The 25,273-nt window shown below is 35.6% G+C and overlaps 1 pseudogene; it reads left to right on the forward strand.

Moving 5' to 3' along the window:
• The first annotated feature begins 8,902 nt into the window (after positions 1–8,902).
• LOC143540642 (protein FAR1-RELATED SEQUENCE 5-like) overlaps positions 8,903–25,273 on the forward strand; it is a 35,011-nt pseudogene continuing 18,640 nt past the window's right edge.

A 25,273-nucleotide genomic window follows, 5' to 3' on the forward strand; every position in this document is an offset into this window, starting at 1 on the left:
TATTAAAATGAAACAGGTCAGATCATAGTGAATGGAAACGAAAATGGTCAACATATAGTTAACTGGTATATAAATGAGTCTATATATGGTGTATTAAATTGAAACAGGTCAATATATTATCGGGTCAAAATACGAGTAAAATAAATGAAACGGATCAAAATACGTTGTATTAAAATCTGGTGTATTAAAATGAGACAGATCAAAACATAGTGAATTAAAACGAAAAGCTTCAAAATATAGTTAACTGATATATAAACGAGTCGAAATATGGTGTATAAAAATGAAACGGGTCAAAAAGATAACGAATTGGTGATAAGCAATCCAGGTAGTGAATTAAAATTAAACAGGTCCAACTAGGCGCTTTAATTGATTCTGTTTAAATTACTCATCATATAGTCAAACGGGCCATCTGGTTTTCCAGTTCATTGATGCGTTCTGCTGTTGTTAATCTTAGTTTTCATCATATAGTTGTAACTGTCCTTTTAAGTCTTTATATGTTTTACACAAATTTTAGTTGTCATTATTTGTAACAAAATTTTTTGTGATTTAGATATATTATTTTGGATACATGATACAATGCTGATGATGCGTTTTGGTTATGCCATGTTATTGTTATATTGACTTCTATTGTTGACTCTTAATCTTTTATATAGTAATAATTCATGGTCTTTTACTCTTTATATGTTGTTTCCTACATCTGAGTCTGTTTTATTTTGTTTTGGTTATCTGTTTCATTTTCATACTTAATGAGTACTTTTCTCAAAGTTACATACTAGCCAATTTATAAAGGATCAATACTCATGACATATGTGTGATTCACATACCTTGAAACTTTTTTTTTAATTTCGAAAATAACATAACCTTACTGTTTTTTTTAAAAAACATAAAATATGTGATGTTATATTGTTATATCCTCTTGGTATGTATTTGTGTTTGTTCAGGTAAAGGTTTTTGTGACAAATGCTGAATTGAAGGCTCTAATCAAGCCGGCTGTTACAAGGAGTCAAGCTGACCAATTGAATGTTACCTTCCTACATCATTGTGCAATCAAGGCTCCATAAAATCAATTTTCTGTTATGAACAACCCATTAATATGCAATTCCCATTAATATGCAATTGAATGCTATTCAAAGATGAAAATCAATTGAACAGTTTGCAGTCACACCTTTCCTATAAGTATGCCCACTGTTTGCAGTCAAGCTCCACCCCCCCTTCCAACGATCTCACGAAAGCATGTACGTTTTCATTCTCTCCTATTTCCTTTAAGTATATTCGGTTAAATTGCATGTATGATGTTGTTGATTTGAAATAAATATAGCCTCCGCTCAGCATAAGGTTTGATTGTTTTTTAGTTGCTAACCGACAAATACTCGGCTCCAATGTTAGGTATTTCACTTTTAAATTGGGTAAAATTATGGTTAATTGGTGGATAATTAGTTATAATTTTCATAGGTTTTCATTGTTGCCTTCATACTTTGATTCACTTTGTATGTGGTTGGATAAACAATATCTTAGGAAGCCGAGTGCTTTTTGTTGTAGTTATAGTGTTGCAATTTGCAGCATTTAGATGGGCAGTTTCAATGTCTTTGTGCAGATGTTGACATAAGCTGTTACATAATACTTAATTACTGCCTTCTTAAATAAAAAATTATTTCATGCATTATTTCGAAACTCATAACACATAGTTTTCAGACAAAAAATCTATTTTACATATTCATTGTCACCGTTTTTAGTAATTTTCTGATGTGATATTCAATCCCCTTGCTTTATTCGATATATAAGTAACACTTACCATAGTAATTGGATATATTAAAATACACTTGGGGTTGTATTGTCACCAACCATTGTTACATCCCCTTTTGTTTCTATTTTGTTGTTCATACGTTGCCTCTATGTGCACAGTTCTAGGGACCCATCCGACCATGCCTGACTTAACAGCAGAACTCATTGTCTTTTGCATACTGTCTTGCATCTCGGCAAAGGATGTTGCTACCTGTAAGAGTGTGTGCAAGAAATGGCATGCTCTACTATCAACACCTGAGTTTCAAACGACTCACTGCTCCCGTTCGTCGCTTCCAGATAATCAATGAACATTGTTAGCTCGTGATTTTGACTGCGCCATTTACAGAATGGACTTCCAAACTGTTGAGTATATGCTAGACAGTATCATACCATACCCATTCGGACATAACACTACAAACGTAGCTATACTAGGGCATTTGGATGGTTTGCTATGTGTTTGTTTATGCGACACCAAAGAGTTGTTCCTTTGGAACCCGACGACTGCTGCATACAAATGTTTAGCCACCACTAATGGCCAAGGGTTGTATGAAGACATTGCAGATGCGGTTGGCTTTTACAGTGTCCCGTCTAACGACTACAACGTACTACATGTAAAACGAGCATCCGGCGTCCTTTCAGCCCATATTTACTCTAGGCATTCCGGAAGATGGAGAAACTTACACTTCCAATGCGATAATGAATGCGATTACTATTGGTCACCTGGAACTGTATGTGGCAACAACTTGTACTTCACGGTTTGCGAATGCTGGGTTGTTGGTACAAACGTGGTTATTGGTTTTGATACGACAATGGAGCAGGTCATCGAGTTACCCTTCCCTACGGTCCCACCATCAGGAATTTTCCAAGGCATTCTGTCAACCGTTCACAATTACCTTCACATGCTTCTTACAACCGGCATGCAAGAGATGACGCTTCAACTTTGGTCACTCCAAAGGGAACACTGGGTCCCAAAATTCTCATGTCCACCAATCCCTCCAATACCCTTATCAGTGTGGGTAAACATTACACACTACATGAAAATTGGAAGGTGGTTTGTTATGAGTGGGGCAAGGAAGCTTTATGAATTCCCGGATGAGATCAACCCCTTAACCCGTTTCTACCCAGTGAGTTGGTTTCACGGACATATCGGAGCGGTGTTTGTTCATACGATTGTCTCACCAGCTATTTGATTTGCATCTGTTGCTTCTTGTCAGTGGGTTGTCACGTGATTTTATTAGGCTATCAATGTTTTGCTTCCACACACCGGCCTGAAAACATGTTACCATGAAACATATGTCATCTCTTTAATGTTACTTTGATTTAATAAACATGATATTGATAAATCTTTACCGTCATCGAGTGACTGCAATGCCACGTGACAGTATACTATGACACTATATTCAAACGATAAAACCATAAATGACAAACAAGATAATAAGCATATATGGAATTTATTACTATTTTATTGGCATGTAATCATTTTACTCCGCCTTTCTCCCACAAACTTTATCAACACCTCCTAATTTGTCATTACTGAAATTGCATTAGGTTGCTGCATTTGATTAGACACAAAACATGCTATGTTATATTTGATGTTTTCACATACGTATACCTTTTGACAGATGTTCAATTGATAGTTTTAAATGCCATTATGAGATTGAACTTCAAGCCTTGATATACATGGTTTTTATATTGTAAAAAAAGAGATTAGGTAAACATTTAAGGATACTAATATTACTTCGTTTGGTGCTTCACGTTTCTTTTTTCCATACTATCCTATTAAAAGCATGATTCTCATGTGTATTGGTGCACCACTTTGAAGTTTATCAATATCGTTGAATATTTGTAATTTCGTAGGTTTTATAAAACTTCACCATCAGCGGAAAAAAAAGGACTACGATCCAGATCAGGACACACGGAACCACTCAAAATGAGTAGCCGGTATAAAAGAGATAACCCTGACCCAAACCGTGCACGTGAGTTACGTAGTCAGCGTAACAAGAGATATCATGCTTCACTTAGGTTGAGGAACCAATTGTGCCCCACCGGAGTAGGCGAAACAAGCGGACCATCAACGCCTCTGGTTACTCCAAGCCAAATGGATGCCCCCCACCAGAACAACAAGGTTAGTACTTCCCTAAACAACAACCGCTATAATCACTTTATGCTATCGACGATATTGCTAACCACACCAAATTACTCAGGGCGACCAGCAAACAACAAAACCACTTCAGTGTCAGTAGCAATGTGTTACTCATGAACCACGAGAAGAATCTGTTACCTACACCACCCATCCAGCCACCTACCCTGGCAATGCAACTACTGATGCACTGCCAACATCTTCCACACCTAACACTCCGAATCCACTCCAATCGGCAGCTATTGGAGAAGGTTGTTTTCCCATACATATCAACAATACATACAATAAACTTACCCGGATCTAACTTTTAACTCACTTTACAAGGATTGAAAACAGTGACCCGTACAACTTTGTGTATGACGGTGTACCCGCAGCCCATCGTCTACTAAAGGACCGAACTCCTTGCAGCCATTTTGGCGCGAAGCTTCTACAGTTTGAGTTCCAAACATTTTGTTGCATGAATGGGAAAACGGTGTTGGCAGAAACGTTGATACCACCTGAACTACACACGTTATTCACCTCCCAAGATGACATTGGCAAGGTCTTTAGGGAAAACATCCGGGCTTACAACACGAACTTTGCTTTCGCATCAATGGGCGTGTCGTTGGATGAGACGGTGAACAACATGAGAGCCGGCGTGTACACCTTCCGTGCACATAAGGGGATATACCACCACGTTGACCAACTGGTTTCTTGTGACGGAACACCCAGGTACTTACAGTTGTATTTCTATGAGCCTGACACGGAGCTTCGTCATCGGCTGGAATGGCCAAATCTGGATCACACAATCACGGAAATGCTAACACGTGCCCTTTCCGCGAATCCATACGCCCTTGCTTTTCGAAGGCTCTCAGAGTTGGGCCCCCTTGACAATTACAGGGTCACTTTAAATGCTTCAATAGAGCTAGACCAGCGTGTTTACAACCGTCCCACGACATCAGAGGTCGCTGGTATTTGGTTAGAAGGAAATGATGACATAACGGCGTTTAACAGAAGCATCGTCGTCTACGGCAGGTCTGACTACAAACAGCAAATTCAACCTCACTTCGGTTGCTACGACCCACTGTCGTACCTCCTATTCTTCCCAAATGGAGAGTCGGGATGGCATCCGCGCATACCCCGTCATGGAATGGCCCTTACGGAAACACCCACCAATGTCAGGCACCTGTATGACGACACAGAAGGTACACGAATATCCTCGCACACCCGCACACAATGAAACATGTATCACTTATAAAATACCATATACTCACTTTTTGCATTCCGTTACGCAGAAACACCAGAAAACGGAAATAGGAACACAGTTATTATGAGAGAATACTACTCCTACAAATTCCAGATCCGTCCAGTTGAAAATGCCATCTTGCTCGGCGACAGATTGACGCAACAGTTTACAGTGGACGTATACATCAAATTGGAGACGTCACGTTTACAATTCTGTCAACACAACCAAACACGAATAAGAGCCAATTTGTACCAAGGAATTGTTGATTGCGTCAATGCTGGGGACGTGCGCCCAACACAGGTTGGCAAGTGAATTGTGCTACCCGCATCTTTCATCGGTGGACCTCGAGACATGTGTCGCAGGTACCTCGACGCAATGACATTGGTACAAGACGACGGAAAACCTGATATTTTCCTCACCATGACATGTAACCCACACTGGCCAGAAATATGCGACAACTTAAAGCCAGGATAGACGGCCCAAGATTGTCCAGACCTCGTTTCTCGTGTGTTTCGTGCTAAACTCGAGGATCTTAAAGAACAACTTTTCAAAAAACACGTCCTTGGTGCAATCAAGGACCACGTTCACGTAATCGAATTCCAAAAACGTGGCCTTCCGCATGCACATTTTCTACTTGTAATGTACCCACACCACAAAATCCATACCCCGGACCAATATGACACATTTGTCTGTGCCGAAATCCCTGACCCACAATTGCATCCAGTCTTACATAACCTTGTGGTAGCACATATGATGCATGGACTCTGTGGCCACCTAAAACCAACCAGCCACTGCATGGAAGGTGAGAAAAAAAAGTGTCGGTCTCGGTAACCAAAACAATTTAATGAAAATACAACCAAAGGGGAAGACGCGTATCCATTGTATAGAAGATAGAACACGGGGATGCAAGTACAAGTTAGAAACAGCACGCTAGACAATAGATGGGTTGTCCCATATAATCCAAAACTCCTGATGATGTTCAACTCCCATATGAATGTTGAAATCTGCTCAAGTATCAAATCAGTTAAATACCTATACAAATACGTCTACAAGGGACACAACAAGCAAGTTATACAAATAGACCCAGATGCCCGTGACGTTGTGATCAATGAAATCAAACGCTATCAAGACGCCCGGTACGTCTCGGCCCCCGAAGCATTGTGGCGTACATTTTCCTTCCCCCTTTCCCAAATCCACCCACCAGTTTTAGCGTTGCAATTACACCTCCCAAATAATCACATGGTCAGGTTTACTAACAATGACAACATGTCAGACGTCGTAGCACGAGAGAGGGAGAAGAAAACAATGCTCACGGCCCTTTTTAAGAAAAACCAATCGGACACGTCGTCCAGGGCCTATTTGTACAGAGATTTCCCAAAGTTCTTCACATGGAATGGTAGATTAGGGCGTTGGAATCGTCTTACAAGAAAGACACAAAGAGGAGGAATTGTCTCAGCAAACCCTACAGAAGGTGAACGCCATGTTCGGGGCCCTACCTCATTCGATGACCTTCGCACTGTTAACGGTGTTCAACACACAACATTTTGCAAAGCGGCTCTTGAAATGGGATTAATCGATGACGACACAACCCTGTCACAGTGCCTAGCAGAAGTGGCTGTTTTCAACTTTCCAAGGGCCCTACGACGATTATTTGCAATCATTTTGAAATTCTGCCGGCCAGGAGATGTCCGTCAACTATGGACGACCCACTATGACAATTTGTCTGAAGACCATCGCCGAAACTCCCAAAACAACTCTCACATTCAGGATATGGTTCTAAACTAAATTGGTAACTTCTTGCATTCAATGGGGAAAACACTGCAACAGTACGACCTACCACGCATTATGCATCCAATGAACTTCCAAACAACCGTACAACGTGAAATACAAGAAGAGTACAGTATAGTTGTAGACCCGTCGCACCTTCAGGCTCAACACTCCTTAAACTCAGACCAGAAATACATATTCGACAAAATTATGAGTCACGTCAATAGTGATATGCCTGGGGTATACATCGTCGATGGGCCTGGTGGAACTGGGAAAACTTTCTTATATAAGGCATTGCTAGCCGAAGTTCGCTCATGCGGCTTACTGGCACTTGCGACAGCCTCCTCGGGCGCCGCAGCGAATAACATGCCAGGCGGAAGAACGGCACATTCAAGATTCAACATCCCAATACACTTAGATACCAACTCCACATGTAACATACCAATGCAAACTGGGACCGCTGCGCTAATTAGGTTAGCTAGACTAATCATTTGGGATGAGGCGTCCATGGCCAACCGACAAGGGATAGAAGCAGTACACCGCACAATGCAAGACATTATGGGTAGCACCCTCCCATTCGGTGGAAAATTAATGCTAATGGGTGGTGATTTCAGACAGGTGTTACCCGTCGTTAAGCGTGCCACTAGAGCACAGATCATAAACGCTAGCTTCCGAATGTCGCCTTTGTGGTCTTCAACAGAGAAACTTCGTCTTTCTATAAATATGAGGGCGCTTAGTGATCAATGGTTTTCAGAATTCCTTTTACGAGTCGGAGACGGAACTGAGGAAGCCACGAACGGCAACTTTATCAAAATCCCCGATGCCATGACCGTACCATTCACCACAAATGATAATTCTATAAGAGACCTAATCAACATCATCTACCCCTCACTTGACAGCAACGCACACTCGCCAGACTACATTAGCTCCAGAGCAATCTTAACAACCCTAAATGATAGTGTCGACGAGGTAAATGATTACATGATCGACATTTTCGATGGTGATGAGCGCATCTAATATAGTTTTGATGAAACTGAAGATGACCACCACCACCTATACCCAATTGAATTCTTAAACTCACTAAATGTTGGTGGACTACCCCCACATAAGTTGCGCTTGAAAATAGGATGCCCGGTTATTTTGTTACGAAACCTAAACCCGTCTGATGGGCTATGCAATGGCACAAGACTGGTCTGCAAGGGATTCCAGCCAAATGCAATTAACGCTGAAATAGCTGTAGGCGTGCATGCTGGCAAAAAAGTTCTCCTCCCAAGAATCCCTCTAAGCCTCTCAGAGGAGGACATGTTTCCCTTCAAGCTAATAAGAAGACAATTCCCAATTAGACTGAGCTTTTCCATGACGATAAATAAAGCCCAGGGTCAAACCATTCCCACATCGGTTTTTACCTACCAAAACCGGTGTTCTGTCATGGTCAGCTATACGTGGCATTGTCAAGAGGCACATCAATGGAAAACACAAAAGTCTTGGTGCACCCATCCAAAAAGATCACAGCAACAGGCGTTTTCACCAATAACGTTGTCTATCGAGAGATCCTCCTAGACCGATGACATGTGAACACATACTACCGACATGTATAAAAAGTTTCTAACTTTTTTTAATAAATATTTTGAATTTGTTTATGCATCTGTTAATATTGCGTATATATTGCAGCATCAACCAGCTACAGATTAATTAAAGAGGGGATTTCACATTTATTATTGGTTCAAACATCCAGACTGAATTTTAACTTCATTTTTTGAGTTTCTTTATTTTTATAACTTTTGGTTTTATATATACCAAATCAATATACTGTATATATATTTCTTATGCATGTTTGTTGTAAGATTATTTTTTTCTACATTATGTTGCTTCGAGATATAAAAACACCTCGTGTACAGGCCTAGGTCAACCTGACCTTGGCAGGCCCATTTTGCCCCACACTTATAGAAAGACCTGTTTCACCCCAAACCCATTCTTTAAAATTAAAGATGGGACACCAACCAACAGCTGAAGTAGAAAATACAACGTACGGGGTGATTAGAAGCTTAAAGAAATGTAATACTTTCTTTGGCCTCATGGTATTACTTTATAGGGAAGTAGTTACTTTATTTTATTTTTATTTTTTGGCTTTTTTGTTAAGTTTAATTTATGTTATATTACATTTTATTCTTTATCAGCAGGTATATTTACCACGTCGTTAAGAGTATGTGATTTTGGAGGTAATCCAAAAATAGAACCACATCTTAAATTCACATGTTATAAACCATGTTTAATTGCTTATTTGCTGTTGATTAATTGCTTTAGGTATACATTGTCAACAATCACCAAAACCATCATCGACATTAACTTAATCAGCCCTGAGTCACAGAAACTAAAAACATGGTATGGTTCAGAAGGAAGCGTCTTGAACTTTGAAGTCGTGGGGTCCACTTTCAGACCTGAGCTTAGAAATGATGCCCTGTCGATGTACTCTGATCGCGTGGGACTTCACTATATAACCAACAACCTGTTTTTGGGTGAAGCAAAGGTATTAGCTTCCAACAACCTATCACCTAAATTGTCACAAGTAATAATAATGTCATCCAACATCATAACAACTTTGACTTATTATGTTAGCCTAACAATGGCATTTGTCTTGCAGCCTGTATATTACACTACACATGCATGTATGAGTTTCATCAAGATTGATCAAGCCATGCATTATCGCGCCTCCAAAACTTGCAACAACAAACTTACGGATAATGTTGGTTCTGCTTACTCATGTGAAATATGCAAAAAAACACAAACCTACTCTAAATTGAGGTGTGTGAAACTATGACAATTTTGACGATTACTAATCATGGCCATAATGTCTATATAATTGGTTGATATTGCAGGTATGTTGTGTCAGCCAAGTTCTCAGACACCAATGGTGATGTCTGTTTTTGTTGATGAGGCAGAAACCATAACAGGGTGCTTACTCCTTACCTTAACCTTTGATAACATGAGGTCAAAGGTAAATCCTAAACTAACTAAATAAACACTACTTTAAATAAACTACAAATACAAGAAGTTTATCTGAACAACCCATGCAAAATGTGCACAAAAATTGCATCACGCCATATCACATGCTTGGCTGACCATTAGGCCCGCATTCATGTTTCTAACGCACCTTTCAAATGTTTATAGGATGATGGAAGTGCTTATCAAACACAGCTTAAGAAAGCAACATGGGTCCCACACTTTTTCCGTTTATGGATGCACCATGGGAGTACAATAATGATAAAACACAGAGGATTACTGTAAAAATTGATAGTCTTTGATTATGCGGCTGAATCTAAGTTCCTGCTGGATGATATATCTTCAACGCAGTCTTGGGAAATACCTCTGTATGCATTTACATTTTAAAAAATTAAATCGTAAGAATCTGGTCCTACTTTTATTATCTTTTATTATTTTTTATTTCATATGTTTTTTAGCTAGCTTATAGAAAGATGTTTCCACGCAACTTGCATGGTTTTTATTTAATAGAAACTCATCTGTTAGTCATTTCTTATTTCATATGTTTTTTAGCTAGCTTATAGAAAGATGTTTCCACGTATATTGCATGCTTTTTATTTAACAGAAACTCATCCGTTACATAAAAAATCAGTGGCCAGTAGGAGTCTGAAGTAGTTGAGTTGAACTTTAACTTATTCAAGATCGACTTCTTAGAAACTCGAATAAGCCAAGCCTAAGTCTTAACTAATTTAATAAAGGAACCCAACTCAAACTTCACATAATGAATACATCAAAGCCCACTTGCACGAGTTGCACTTTAACTTTTTCGAGAATGAGTTGTTAAAAACTCGAATAGAGGCAAGCCTAAACCATAACTAATTTAATAAACGAACTTCACTCAAACTTCATATACTGAATTTAACTAATCCCACTTGCCTATTACTTGTATAACTGTCATAAGTTTTATATAAAAATTATTATATAAAAAATTAAGATACGATAACTAAACAGGTCAAAATAGTTAGCTGATATATGAACGGGTCAAGTTACGGTGAAATGAAATTAAACAGGCCAAAAATTGTTGTATTAAAATGAAACGAGCCAAAATATGGCATTTTAGGATGAAACGGGCCAACTTTTGGCGTACTACTATGAAACAGGTCAGACCATAGTGAATTAAAACAAAAAAGGGTCAAAAATTAGTTAGTTGATATATACATGAGTCCAGACATATTAAAATGAAACGGGCCAATATATGAGCGGGTCAAGGTACAGGGAAACGAAATTAAACGGCTAAAAATACGTTGAATTCAAATGAAACTGGCTCTCATTTTTAGATGAAACGGTCCAAAATTTGTTTTATTAGAATGAGATAGATCAAAACATAGTGAATTAAAATGAAAGGAGTCAAAATTGCACTTTAAGTAATTGGAGAACAAATTGAAGCCTAAACCATAACTAATTTAATAAAGGAACTTCACTAAAAATTCACATACTGAATTTAACTAAGCCCACTTACCTATTATTTGTATAATTGTCATAACTTTTGTTTGTATGTAATATCAATATTATTATATAAAAAGTTATGATACAATAACTAAACAGGTCAAAAGAGTCAGCTGATATATAAACGGGTCAAGTTACAGTTATACGAAATTAAATGGGCTAAAAAAATGTTGTATTAAAATGAAACGTGCCAAGAGATGGCATTTTAGGATGAAACGGGCAAAAATGTGTTGTATCAAAATGAAATAGGTCAGAAATTTAAATATGAATATATAAAAAATTTTGATACAATATCTAAAAAGGTCAAAATAGTGACCTGATATACGAACGGGTCAAGTTCAAGTGATATGAAATTAAGCAGGCCAAAAAATGTTGTATTAAAATGAAGCGTTCCGAAATATGGCATTTTAGGATTAAAAAGGCCAAAATCTGGTGTATTAAAATGAAACAAAATTAAAATCATTTCAAGTGTACATACATATTAAAACTTACAAATTAGTCTTAATGATTTTAGAACTTGTTGGTACCAGTTCAATCTGGTAGAAGCTCAGCTTGGACGAGTTTAAACTCAAGTAGTGTATAAGTTACTTAATAAAGACCTTGATTCGTTTGTAAGTGTACAAAATAGAACTATGGGTGAGTACAAACTGATTAATCCAACTGAAAACGAAAAAACTTACCACACCAAAACAATCGACAGAAAATAATAAGCGATGATCCAGTTAACTATGTTTTCATTGAAAATCCGCCTCTATCCAAAACTGAACCAAATCAGACTTTAAAACTATCTGAACTACATAATCAAACCACACCAAACTTGTTTGAATATTTGTTGCTGAATTTATGGCCCAAAAGTTTCATATGTAAAATCATTAATAAATAGTTGATAAAAATCTACTTTAAAAGTTTATGTGCAAAATCATTAATTTAGACTCAAACATTTTAACCCCAAAATTAAATCCAATAACCCACCCATAAACAAACCGAACACTACAAAAATTCAAAAACCAAAAACAATACTCTGAACCAAACCCGTTTTTAAAATCAATAACAAAAGCGTTGAATTTGGTTCGGTTTGAACCCAAAACCTACTAAACTGGCCTATGCACACTGCCTAATTATAATGTTTATAATTATAATAAAGGACTCAAAATATGGTGTACTAAAATGAAACGGGTCAAAACATAATGAATTAGTGATAAGTAGTTTAGGTAATGAATTTAAATTAAACAGCTCCAAATAGGCGCTTGAAGTGAATCTGGTCAAACGGGTCAAAATATAGTCTAACGGGTGAATTCTAGCAGCAGCCTCTTATTGAACAATTGGGATTCCTTCAGGTGAATTCTACGAGCTGCCTCTTAATGAATTCATATGCATTTCAATATTTGCCAAACAGTTACATGTTTTGTTGCATCATATTATTAATAGTATCTTAAAAGTCGTTTTTAAGATGCTAATCAATTGAAACTGATCATTTGAATATTATTAACAGCCTCCCTACACACATCATTGTGCAATCAAAGGCTGCAATCAACCATCATCTCCACGTTCCAATCAATTAATTGTTATTGAACACCCATTAAACATTATTAACTGTCATGACGAGCCGTTACAACCTGTCTACTATATAATACCTATGACCCAAGTTTCCAGCCATAGGTTCCAACACCACAACCATTGCATCACGAAAACAGGTATGTTTTCATTCCATCCACTTTTATTTACATATAGTGTGACATTTGTCAATTTCGGGTTATTTTATACTTGTATTCTTAATGTAAACCCGACCCATTTTGTATCCCGAATCTTTCGATATTATCAAAATGATGAATTGTATGTTAAATATATGTTTTATAGTTGTTGGATAAACAAAAAAAACACCCTTTCCGGTTCTTAAAATTCCCCAAAAACGCTCAAAACGAACTCCAGGGACTAAAACTACCAAAATGGAGACTTGAAGGATCCATTTGTAGTTTGTGTTTTCTTGGGTCTATAACCAACCTGTTTTCATGAAACACCCTTTATGAAAGACCCATTCAACTTACCCTATATATACACACCCATCTTCTTCATATGTGCTTGATCATTTCTTCATTTCTCTCTCAAATTCTTGAATTCTAAGGTTGTTCTTCATAAGCTAATCTTTCATTTTAACTAACTTCTCAATACTTAAAGCTTGATGTTACAATATATATATAATATACACTCCTTTTTTACCTTCGGTCTTTCATTTCTCCGGTCTCGGCCGGTTGAAATGTCGGGCTAGTAAGGCAAGGTTACATGGAGGACTTTGTAGTCCTTATTTATATATTTAACAAATCTAACCATATAACTTGTTATACTTGCTTAACTTCTACATATTTTAGTTTATTTTTCATATTTGTCAAGTTTCATGGTATTGGGTATGTGGTAACCATCCTCGGTCTTATTCCGAGTCAAGGACCGAACCAAAAACCGAACTTTTGTTTAAAAGCTTTATTGTTAACTTTTTGAATGTAAAACTTGAGTATTATTATTTATAAGTTATTTTACAAGTTCCATGGTAATTGGGTATGTGGTAACCATCCTCGGTCTTATTCTGAGTCAAGGACCGAACCAAAAACCGAACTAAACCGAGTTCACTCGCTTAAGACACACAAGTGTGTTTTTAGCCACCAAAACTCATATTTTCTTCAAGATTATATTTTAAATCAATTTTAGTTAATTTCTAAACATACTTGGCATGTCGTTAACCAACTTAATCTTATAACAAGTTCGAACCGATAAGGTCGTATACTCGCTTAACGAACGTTAAGGTTCTTCACAATAGAACTACATACTTGGTTAAGTCTATTTTGATTTTATTGAGTTATCTCATAACATTTATTATTTTGGGAAGTTAACTGTGAGCTTGGTCAATTATCAAGTCTCGAACCGACAAACCCAAACACTCGTTTAAACCTCGTTTTGGTATTCTTATAACAAAGGGTTTTGCAATATCGCATTTTAACCCACATTATTACTTAACATAGGTTGAGTAAAAAAAAAGAAAAAAACTAATGAATAGAATACCGAGACCCGGTTTCGAGTAAACTTATTTTACAAAACTCGTTTATTTAATTTCTCAAATATTTACATTTTAAATTCTATACTTTATTTATTTACTTTATTTGTCATGTATTTTATTTTAAACCCTTCCAAGACTACCTACTAACACAAGACCCATTTAATATAGGTCTTGCTCGTTAAACCGATCTCTCCGATTATTCACGACACTATCTTTCAAGTTACTTGTTAATGTGAGTACTTTTTCATCCCCCGTTTTCCATCTTTCGTTTTGGGGGTGGCATTGCATACTTATTCAAATTCAAATGATTTATACTTGAGTCTTAAACCACAACACGTATTGTATATGTTTACTTAAATAAATGCTCGATTTAGAGTTATATTCTTTACATGATTATGTGCAAATTCTTGAATGCTAAGGCGGGTAGCCTCTTGAATGCTAAGGCGGGTAGCCTCATCAAAGTATGATCATACATTAATTCTGAGTATATATGGTATCCCCATATAGAAAGGTGTCGTCAATGTATTCTTATTGACGATTTCATTATTGTCGTCAATGTATTCTTATTGACGGTTTTATTATCTAAATTGTTGCTATTATTTATTGTTTTCATATACTAGTTGTGGATTTCATACTATATACTTATTGTCCAAAATTATGAAAATTGCTCACCAACCTTCGTGTTAACAAACTCTATTTTATGCAATGTTACAGGTTTGATGTTAGCTTGATTGGATTACTTGAAGAAACTTATTATCTTGGCTTTAGGATATTAGAAAATAAAAGAACAAGTTATTTGTTTATCTATCTATTTGGCATTTTGTATGAACAATTGTTGTGTTATTTATGATGATATGGATTTAAATGAGTTGTTTAAATATTGTAATTTTATAGTGTCATTGTGCAATGAGCAATCATGTCGCGCCTCGACGTTTCCGCCTTCATTGGTCGGGGTGTGACATATATACTTTTTTTATCCTTTTAACTATGTTACATGTATACTTCTACTACTTCATGCATGTTATCCTCACTTGCTTACTACTTATTTCTACATGTTACTAGCTTACCACTACTGATCAATCTTGCATTCCATAACACCAACGTCAGTTAACTTCAACTCACTGAAGGATCTTTATTAAAATTGTTTTTAATTTCAGATTTTTTCACCCTGCATTTTTATAAAACTAATGCTCATCTAAATGACTCATATACAAAACCTTTTGATGTAGATACAAATCTCCATGGAAGGCATGCATAAAAGTGCAAAAACATGTACCAAAGCTAACTACGCACCCGGTCCAACTTCGATTGACAATCTCCACACGGAACTATTGGTGTACGACATATTAGTAAGACTTGAACCTAAGTGTGTTGTCCAATGTAAGACCGTGTGCAAACAATGGAACGAGTTACTGTCATCAAAACAATTTACCGCAACACATTGTCACTACTTTCAAAGAAGTTATAACCAAAAAATTATAGTTCTCAGACCGTGGCACACCATAGTCCACCCCCTTACTTCACCATACCCAGTACCTATGTCAAACATTGTCGTTCCACTACCAGGCGACGCAAATCCTCATGAAGTCAACATTCTTACAACTCTTAATGGCCTTATATGTTTATGTTCTCGCAGTACTAAAAAATTAGTCATCTGGAACCCCCTAACAAGCGCATACATAATTCTACCTACCACAACCACTAGAGGCATTTTCAACACACGATCTGACACTGTTGGAATGTACTTACAATATACAAATGAATATACCGTCCTACATGTAAAACGCAACCATGAGAAAACAAAATTATACAAGTACTCCACAGAAGCAGGGAAATGGAAAAAAGTTGGAACCCTAAACGAATACCGACTGCGAACAAAGGGCCATCAATGGAAAACCGGAGTATTCAATAATGGAGTTCTGTACTTTGTTGTGGAACCCACATATTTAACGCAACGTGTTTGGTTGTTGGCTTTTGATACTTACATGGAGAAATTGAGTAAAACAACCTTACCAAAGCTTCCGACAAAGCCCTCGGATGTACATTTGCTTGTCATTCACAATGACCTTCACATGTTTGTTACTCAAGGTTTCCCGCATTGGACCGTAGATTTATGAAAGATGGCATCTCATACATGGACCAAAGTATGGGTATTCCCACAAATAAGCCCTCTACTAATAGGGATGACCATAACATACATCACCACAACCGGCAGGTTTATGGTCGTATCAGATGATGGATTTACTAATGAGATAGACACAACTATGAATGGCGACGACTCGTATTATCCTTTGTTGTACTATCAAGGAAAATAAGCCATTATTTATATGGAGACTCTAGCAACCCCATAATGATTTAATTTCCATGCGAACTTTGAGTTTCTACCTTTATCATCCCCGTTATTATTAAAATTATGCAAACTTACAATTTTGTGTTTTCAAATCATCCTTGTTTTTTTCATTTCTTTTTGGTTTAGATGTTTTACTTGGTTTAGTGATGCATGAAATGGATTTGTTTATCTTACCTAGCACGTAATTTACCATTACTTCTCCTAATACATCGCTTTCAGATCTTTAATTATATATGACCTACATGAAAATTAAAAAAATATAATCATCACTTAATACGAGATATTCATAGTGAACCCACAGCAATGCGCGAGTACTTGATTATCAAAAGGAGGTTGTTTATGTATATAGAGAAGTTCCCACTGATAATGCCACCAACCCTATCTGATCAAGGTGATTCTCACATGAGATAAAAGAGTGCTAGATTTAACTAAGAATAAGATTAGTAGTCAGGATGTAATAAATTATGTTACATAAACAAATCAATTGTGCGCATTTATCGTCACCAAACCTGTTTAATTAGTGAAGCCCAACAACACAACTAGAGTTTTTAGTAGTTTTAGTTTTGTGATGTGATATTCAATCCCTTTGCTTTATTTCATATTTAACAGGCTACAATTAACTAAGAATAAGATTAGTAGTTAAGATGTAGAAACTTTTACAAGTTTGGAGGTTTAAATCCGGGTTTCATTCCCCTTCTTCTGAACTATATATGTGATTTTTACTATTGTTCTCCTTACTAGCTTTTCATGTAGTTGGAACGAGCCAATCATTACACCTCCACTCGGCTAAATTTCACAACGCAAAAACATATCTTTATGATAACATGTTATTATTACTTCTCAAATGCATTTTTTGTCCAGTTATGCTACACACTAAATCATATACAGTCGACGTAGGGGGGCCACTAATGGATGGAATTAGCGTGTACGCACCATACAATTAAACTACTATATCTATTTTAAGATGGGCATAATACATTGGCTTGGCTGAGAGTACACAACCAAAGTTAACTTGCTACACCGAATCCAACTAACCCAAATTTAAACTAACATCCGTTGCCACGCCTAATCCAACTAAACTCCTTTATAACATGATATAGTTATGCCTTGTTCATAGTTAACTACTTACATCCAATTCTAATCACAATAACTCTGTTTCTTATTCAACTATATAAAGCATTTGTTCACTTACACCGGTCATGCCCTCGCCACAGATCTAAACAGTTACTGACTAAATTCTCTGTGCCTCACCAACGCACCGCAAACCGACCTCATACCGAACACTTCCCCATTGCTTCCCCGGCGCAACGCGTGGGCCCATTGTGTCCCCGCTGCAACGCGCGGGCACTCCTACTAGTATATATGTGTGTGTGTGTGTGTGTGTGTGTGTAAAAGAAAAGTGTGGTGCCGCTAAGTCGCCATTAGGCCACTTTGCGGCACCTTACTTGTCCTTAGTGTTTGTTTTTTTTTCCCGTTCTTGTACCGTAACGAACATAACGGAAGCAGACCTAATGACAATTTTGTTTTTCGTTTGGCTGTTTAATTCCAATATCATAACGAACGTGATGGAAAAGGACCGAATTCGCATAGACTCAAAGTCAACGTCCGGGACCGGCAACACTCAGTCTTACCAACACGCTCGAGTTTCCGACCGGCACCATCCCATTGGTCCAATATTTTATATTCTTTCTCTTTTTTAGCTCCGGTACAGTGACAAACGTAACCTAGCCTGAACCAACCTAATTCGTGTCAAGTCAACGCCTTAATGCTCGAGACCAACGCTTGGGTTTTACCACCGCCCGGGTTTACCGACCAACTAAACGCCGTTTTAAATGATTTATTTTTTTATATGTTGATTGACAAATATATTTTTTATATCTATTTTTTATATGTTAATATGTCCATACCATAACGAACGTAAATGATACTAACTAAATTCGCGTCAACTCACCGACGTAATGCTCGGGCTTTACCAACGCTCGGGTTCTACCGACACCTAGGTTTTAACGTTGAGGTTTTACTAATAGCCCCGGCGCAACGTGCCGGGTGAAAATCTTGTTAAAAACATAGATAGAAAATGAGTGTGTTTTTTCAAATAATAAACCAACATAACTTGATAAAGTCATAGAACAATTCAAAACAAGAATAAAACTAAGTAACTAACTCGAATCATAATCGTCTTCAATCAGACGTGATTTGGTTGTTCGACTACGGTTGCTATTAGTAATAAACAAAAACATAAATTAACAATAAGCAATAGATCCATAATAGTTGGAATGATAACAGTCGATTAGGCTCAGATTCTGATAACTTTAGTGACAAAGACTAAGCATATTATACCTAAAAATATACTTAATTTTAAAACTAAAAGTTTATTCGGGTTTTTTGGGTTGACCCGAAACTTATATATCAAACTACCCGAGAACCAACCTGAATTACTTCGGTTCGGGTTCGGGTTTCTCGGGTCGGATTAGTTCAGGTTTGGATACGGATTTTTTCGGGTTGGGTTTCGAGTTTAGGGTAAAAGTGACAGCCCTACGAAACGCACAATGCTTAAGGGACACAACTTTATCTAAATGTTTGATACCACTATGTCAGGGAAAAGTGAAATTTTAAGAAGCAATGAAGAGTGAAATTTGATACCACTAAAGGATCAGTGAAGTGAAATATAGTTTTCTACATCATATTTGTAAATGGATTACTATTATTATTTGTTATTTCTTTTATTTTAAACGGTTTAAATAGAAGCCATGCTTTTTCGTTTTTTTAACACTGTTTAATTGAATTAAAGAAATACTTTAAAAATGAGTTTTTTTTTCTTTTTTATGGTGAGTTATACATTCACTAATTTTATTTCTAAATTACATCGGTTTAAAGGATACACCGTTATCTACTGTTTAATTGATACCACTAGGGTTAAAAAACGGGGTACAAACAAGCTAAGCACGAGTACTACATGGGTGATTAATGAAAGAATAGCGTTCAATAACTTAGCGAAATACAAAAAATAATAAGTTTATCATACATTGTTAAGAGAGAGTCGTTGTACACTACTGTTTAAAACAATTCAGTATTTATTTAGTTGTGTTCGTTTTTTAAATTAATATTTAATAGTTATTATTTAAATAAATGGTAATGAATTATTTTAAGGATTTTGTTAGGTTTAAAACAATTTTGGTATTGAATAATTATCAATTAACAAATAAATGGTAATTAATCATTTTAGAGATTTAGTTGGTTTTAAATTGTAAGAATTAATACACGAATGACCAATGACAAACCGTTATTGGTTTTTGTTAAAAAAATATAGAGATAGATTTAATATTTGTTCAACACACTCCATATTAAAAAAAAGGGAAAGAAAACTCATATATATTGGAAATTGAAACTAATGCACTTATTTAATGGGAAAAGGTAATTAAATATAAGAATATTTTGGCTGTATGTTTATTTGGTTGTAGCTTTCTCTTATTTGTACTTTAAAGTTTCAAAAGTAAAAAACGAGAAAAGAAAAATAAAGTAATCGAATAGCTATAACTATAAAAACTCATCTTATTATTAGGAAAGGAAATGCTTTATTAATCACTTGCACGATACAAAGGAGCGATGCTCTAGCGGTATCCCGGTGACTTATTATTAAAAAAAGGAAGTAGGCAGTTCGAATCTTGTTTGAGACAAAATGTTGCGCGCGAGGCATGGTTTTACCATAGTGTGCTTCAGACGATTGATTTCCCCGTGATTTGGTGACGGACCGAGTCACCAACGTTGTTTGCGATTGCGAACATGCATGACATTTTGTTAGTGGATGTATCCGGGGGGCCGATGTTGTTTATTGTTTAGAAAAAATCAATTACAAAGCTCAGAATATTTATAGCTTTTTTCATATTCCCACTTGAAAGTTTCAAAAGTAAAAAAGTAACCAAATAACTATAACTATAAAAACCTATCTTATTATTAGAGAAGGAAACACTTTATTAATCAATTACACGGTTCAGAATATTTATAATTATCGAAACAAATCAAAATAATATATGTATCAAAACATACTACGACAACAAAAAGTCACATTAGCTTAACTTTATTTCAAACATGTGATTTTTCATTTAATTTGCTAGTTATTCTCTATCTTTTATGTCTGATTTGATTTTTGTGTAATTGACAAACGGTAAATTATCAATAATTATTATTATTTTATTTATAACAGTTGAGAAGTTTGGTACCGTCAAGTTTCGATTGGGCCATTTAACGGCACTATATTGGTCATTGATTTATTTATTTATTTTTTTCTTTTTCTTTTGGTTTTGGAATGAATATACGAAAACCGACCAAATTCATGTAGACTCATAGCCTTAATGTCCGCAACCGACAACGTTTCGGTTTTACCAACGCCCCACTTTTACAAACTACTGAGTTTATCAACCGACACGACCCCATTGGTCCACCTCGGTTTTTTTAATATATTATTTCATTTCTTAGCTTCGGCACCATAACGAAAGTAATTGAAATCCGTTGGTCCACCTCGATTTTTATTTTTTTTCCCTTTCTTTAGCTCTTATACCGTAACGAACGTAATTGAAACAGACCGAATTCGTGCCAAGTTACCGCCTCAATGGGCGGGACCGACAACTTCTTGGGTTTTACCACCGCATGGGTTTACTGACCAAATAAAGGTCAAAAATTTCGGTTTTAGTACCTGTACAATAACGCATGTAACCGAAACTGACCGAATTCGCGTTGACTTACCGACTCAACAATTTGATTTAAGCACCCCTGGGTTTAACTAACATGCCCGATGTAATACGCCAGCATGTAAAACACTAGTTAACTAATAACTCTTAGTGCCAAGCGTGGCTTAATCCTTTTACTAACACCTAAAATAAATTCTAAAATCTAGTGCCTATTTCATAAAAATATCATTCTTTTTTGCTTATAACTTTTAACACATGATAATGTGTTCGCACACATAATAATATACGAATTCTAAAATACACACAATCATACGTATTAGAGTTGAAGTAAGTTTTAGGGGAAAAAAAAAAGAAGATATTCAAGTATATACTTATTATACTCTCCTTACTAAAATCTGAAAATTCAACGAAGTTAAAACGCCTAAACCTTAAAAAAAATAAGAGGCCATTAAAATACGGTTGCCCAAGATCTAACAGGCTTCTTTTTACGATCAAACCGCTATCAATAACCGCAAAAGATAAGATTAACCTTAGTTACAGATGGCATTACAACATGTTTATAATTAAGACACTAGTTAGTTATATGCGTGTGGTGTATATAATAAAATACATATTGATAGCAAATCTCCTCCAAATGAGAGTCATGTTACTAAACAGAATAGACTTATCTGGGGAAAGCTTATACACATGTTTGGAGATTACTTTTGCATTTAAGTTAAAGAGGTTTTAACATTCAATTTATTGTTGTCTGATTTGCTCTAGTTCGGTTGAATCTTCTAATCATACTTTTGATGAATGTAATTTTGCTAATAAAAATATGGACTTGTATTGGTTGATGGTTGGATATGTCGTTTCCGATTTTCAAATCCCCTCTTTGTTCAGCAACAAGAGGGAGGTTTTCGGTTATCGGGAAGAGACAAAAGATAACTTAGCTGATTCCATTATTTCTCAATCATATTTGTGGTGTACTAGTCATAATGTTATACTTCCTGCAGGTTGGACTGAGTGGATTAATTGTCCACTTATTAGCATGTAATCGTTTTTGTTTCACCCCGAGTTAGTTATTTGCTAGCCAGTGCGTGGTTTCAATAAAGTTTGCCCTTTGAAAAAAACTGTACATAATAGAACCCTGATTTTACTCTTATATAAAACTTCTAGATCCGTAATTATTTTCATGAATATTATTACTAATGCATATAGCATGTGGAATTTGGTTTGAACGAGAGAACAAGAATAGCAAGTCAGCAAGTGAGGGTTTATAAAATATATGAGTGGGGATCGAACAAGCCTTACAATAGAAGAAGATTAGATTTTATATAATAATAATAATAATAATAATAATAATAATAATAATATTATTATTATTATTATTAGTAGTAGTAAAAATAATAATAATACGTTTAAATACCAAATATTACAAAAATAAAATAACATATAACAACATTTAAACTCCGAGTCCTAGCAAATAAAAAATAAAAACGAAATTTTGTTGTTCAAATAAAATAAAAATAATCTTTAATTGACTGGGTAACAATATTCAAATTCCCAATACTCTTCTTGTTTAATGTGAGTTGTCTTTTAAAATTTAATCATAGAAAACGAGTAAAAAAGTTATATATATATATATATATATGTATATATATATATGTATATATATATATGTATATATATATATATGTATGTATAACATGATAAAAAATACTTGAATTCGGACTGAAGTAATTCGGGTTAGTTTTTTGGTCTAATTTATGGGTTTCGAATTAACCAAAAAGCCAGAATAAACCTTTTGTTTCAAAGTCTCGGCACTATATATAGAAAACTCTACACGTTCCACAGTTTCCACTTGTTCCCATTCCATTGATTATGTTGATCGAATGCTTATTGTTTGTATATGTTTTCGATTCATGGCTAATAGCGACCTATTAGCTTCAGTTGACTTTGAGGCAGTGACTTTGCAAGTTCAATCGACTTTGAACGTATGTTGCTTTAACTCTAGCATTGTACCCTTTTAATTTGTCTTTTTTTCTTTAATCTAACCCGAAATAAAACTGAGTCATTTGAGTTGGGTTTTGTGTTTAGATTTAAAATTTTGAAACACGATGAATCTAACCTAAAAAACCAAAACTCAATAAATACTTCTAAGTCCTAACCTCTCTAGAGTTTCGATACAAAGCTCGAATCGAGATATTATGTTAGGTAGGGGTGCTTAGTATTCGAATCGGACTCGAATAGCTCAAAATTCGATTCGAATCGCATTCGAATTTGAAGGTTCGGATTCAATTTTCAATCATTCAAATTCGACTTGGTTCATACTCAATTTTAGTAATCGAATACGAGTTTATGATTTTAAATTCGATTCGATTTTAAATTCGAATTCAAATTAGACAATTTATTTTTATTATATGTATACATACTTATGAAAAGATAAACTACGTAAATCTTTTGAGTTATAGAGATTAAAAATTGAAAGTTCATTATAATTAAACATTACCATTTTGAATATTTAGAATGTGATGACTTTAAATGATTTATTTATTTTATAGACTTGTACTTTTTGTTGTTACAAAACTCAAATTGATAGTGGTTTTGAAATTGAAATATGTTTTTTTAACCGAATGCAAATCGATTCGAATTCAAACTTTATTTTCGAATCGAATTTCAAATTAGTTATTCTGAATTCTAATCGTATTTGTGGAATCTATTTCGAATTCGAATCGAATTCGATTCGTTGAACACCCCTAATATAAACAGCTCGGGCTCTATCTGTGGCGACCATAACAATAATAAGTATTTATTTACTTTTTTACTAGATATTTGCTCAAAACTATTCCAACATAATTCCCCATTTATGGCGTAGTTGCAAGAAGACTTTGATTATCTAGTGGAGATACAAGTTTGATACACACTTGCAAAGTTGTCAGTTCGGATCCCGAGCCTACATAGGTTTCGTCCCATCGTATGTTACGCCACAGAGCTCTGCTTTTGTGGTAACACAATGATTGTCAAGTGACAGTCGACGGTATGGTTTCCCAAGAGAACGCCAAGCTAAACACTGAGGCTAGCGTGAACCTGGTTAAGACAATATAATCTTGTTAGAATGCGATGGCGTAAAAAAATATTGCACTTGTAAAGGAGGAAAAATATTATTCTAACATAAAAAATGATGTTTAATATGGAGTCCGTCAGTCGGCCCGTGTTGGTTTAATCTCTGTGTCTTTCACATTTATCGATTTCATTGCTGGATCCACACCAATTGTCAGTTTTGACCGGTCAGTTTGTCAGTTAAATAACAATGAATTTGCCACTATATAAAAAAAGTAAACAATGAATAAATATGTTTTTATTTTCCTATTGTTTATGTATTATTTGTTTATATTATTATCTAACACTTGTTAAAAGACTTAATTGGTATAATCGGTGTTGCAAAAATCCCGACTAGGCACTGATTAATCCTTCACTAATCGCTAGTTTTTACTTCATTGATTAATTTTGGGCTAGTTGGCCAATTAATCGGTCAACGGTCAAATCCAGCCAAAATCGATGGTTTCCAGCGAGGTTCCAACCAAAATCAACGCTTTTCTGCAAGATTTCGACCAAAATCAACGGTTTCCGGCAAGATTCCAGCAAAAACTAGCTGTTTCTAGCGAGATTCCAGCCAATTTTCGGCCAAAATATATTTTTGTATGTATAAAACTAAAAATTACATATAAAAATGTATGCGTGTATATATAAAACTAAAAAATATACATTAAAATCCGATCCAATTAATCTCAATTGATCCCGATTAATC

The sequence above is a fragment of the Bidens hawaiensis genome, unplaced genomic scaffold (genome assembly GCF_021521415.1).
Source record: "Bidens hawaiensis isolate Kalapana, Puna unplaced genomic scaffold, B.hawaiensis_p1.1 tig00012287_1, whole genome shotgun sequence".
Lineage (NCBI taxonomy): Eukaryota > Viridiplantae > Streptophyta > Magnoliopsida > Asterales > Asteraceae > Bidens > Bidens hawaiensis.